General features: G+C 37.8%; 1 protein-coding gene across 1 annotated transcript in view; it reads left to right on the top strand.

Moving 5' to 3' along the window:
• LOC102869964 (protein bicaudal D homolog 2-like) overlaps positions 1-2241 on the top strand; it is a 104190-nt gene that overhangs the window by 78411 nt on the left and 23538 nt on the right. The gene's annotated exons all lie outside the window — the stretch shown is intronic.

The following is a 2241-nucleotide window of genomic DNA, read 5'->3' as shown; positions in this document are numbered from 1 at the left end:
AGGTTTTCCGTTAATTCCATTTTGAATAATATTGCATGAGTTCCTTGTTTTTCAATGCAGCATAGTATTCCATTGTGTGAATATACCACAGCTTCTCTGTCCATTCATTTGTTGATGGGCACTTAGGTTGTTTCCAACTCCTTGCTATTGTGAACAAAGCTGCAGTAAACATGGGTGTGCATATATCAGCTTGGATGTCAGTTTGATCCCTTCGGGGTATATTTCCAGTAGTGGAATTGCTGGGTCAAATGGTATCTCTATTTGCAACTTTTTGAGAAAGCACCATACCACCTTCCACAGGGGTTGCACCATTTTACACTCCCACCAACAGGGAACAAGAGCCTATTATTTGATCCTAAAAGCCTTCTGAGGTCCCAACTCTTTTCACTATTTTTTAGTTGTTGGAATTGATGGAAAACCTTATAAGCAGTTCCTTACTTCACCTCTGCCTTGCATGCGGACTTCCGAGCTGTAAAATAACCCAGTGGTAAATGGAATTTGGTCCAGGACTTAAGAATAATAAATGACATAGTTGAGCCTCTACATCTTGTGGTTCCTAACCTTTATACTATAATAGACGAAGTGCTAGTCAATAAGCCTTTTATTTTAAGAACTACCTTCCCTCTGTAACTTGATTTGTGCCACTGTTAGAACTTCTAGTTGGAATATTATTGCTTTTCATTTTTGACTCGTACTTTTAACTTGTTAGTTAAATTTGTGTCTTCTAGGCTGCAACAGTTCCATGATGCATCTTCAAGGATATGAACATGTATGGCTAAGCACTATTGATAACAGTGCATCTAAATTCCAAAATAAATCTCCACAAGAGTCTACGTGTTTCCTATTGCCAAAAGGGTCCTTTAGAGTAGTGAGAAAAGAGCTTCACCCTGAAACCTACGCTGTTCCCTTTTCCTTATGAATCAGGGTGAAGTCTCTCTCAGGGAGGAGTGATAGGGAATGGCAAGGGATACACTGACAATGGAGATTAATCAGAACTGGCTTTGACAAGCACTGTGGCAAGTGGACAATTAAAACAGACTTTCAAGGGGGGAAAAAAGAGAGGAACGAACTGGACGGGCGGGGGTAGAGAAAATAGTGCAACAATGAATGAATGGAAATCCAAAATCTCTGTAAATGTTCATTAAAATTAATAAAATTTTTTAAAAATGCAGTGTATATTATTTCCTTCTTTTCTTAGTTGCCCCCAAGCCGATGTCAGTCCTGTTTTATAACAATAGTGTTATGCAGTATTTGTCCTTTTGTGACTGAGATATTTCACTCACCTTACCCTCCAGGGTCACCTGTTTTTTATAATATTTCATGAGTTCCTTGTTTTTCAATTTTATGTAGTATCCCATTGTGTGAAAATAAAACAGCTTCTCTATCCATTCATTTGTTCATGGGCACTTGGGTTGTTTTCAACTCTTTCCTATTGTGAACAAAGCAACAGTAAACACAGGTGTGCATATATCTGCTTAGGTGACAGTTCTGGTTTCTTTAGGTTATATTCCCAGTACTGGAATTGCTAGGTCAGTTGGTTATTTCTATTTCCAACTTTTTAAGAAAAGGCCAGACCACCTTTCATAGTGGTCACACCATTTTAAACTCCCATCAACTGTAAAAAAATGTTCCTGTCTCTCCACAACCACTCCAGCATCTGTGGTTTGCCTCTATTGAACTTTGCTGTTGTTGCTGGGCATTATCTGTCTCTTGACTAATGGATTTGAAACATTTGCATTCAGTATAATTATTGACAGGTATGAATTTTTTATTGTCATTCTTTACTGTTTGTTTATTATGGTTTTTAAAACTTCTTTATTGCTTGTATTTTTATGTTCATTTTGTTAAACAGATTTTCTTCTTTATGTTTTTGTTTTTTGTGTTTGCTAAGTCTTTTTTATTTTCTTATTTTGCATAAAAGGCTTATCTTTATTCCTTGTTGGCTTTTTTAATCTTCCTAAATTTAAGACAGTCTAACTTTACTAAGGCATGTCTGACTCAGGCTACGGTCTTCACAGTTCTGCACTATGCATCAGAAAGCTGGACAATGACTAGGGATGATAGAAGGGAGAAGTGATACCTTTGAGCCATGGTGCTGGAGAACAGTATTGAGTATATCATGGACTGCTAAGAGAACAAACAGGTTCTTCCTGGAGAGGGTTAAACCAGGCTACTCCTTGGAGGCAAGGATTCTGTAGCTCCATCTGACATACTTTGGGCATGTTGCAAGGAGGGACCAGT

This window comes from Elephantulus edwardii, unplaced genomic scaffold (assembly GCF_000299155.1).
Source record: "Elephantulus edwardii isolate Elephantulus edwardi_28Jun2011 unplaced genomic scaffold, EleEdw1.0 scaffold00292, whole genome shotgun sequence".
In the NCBI taxonomy this organism is placed as follows: Eukaryota; Metazoa; Chordata; class Mammalia; order Macroscelidea; family Macroscelididae; genus Elephantulus; species Elephantulus edwardii.
This window is presented reverse-complemented; position numbering and strand designations above follow the sequence as displayed.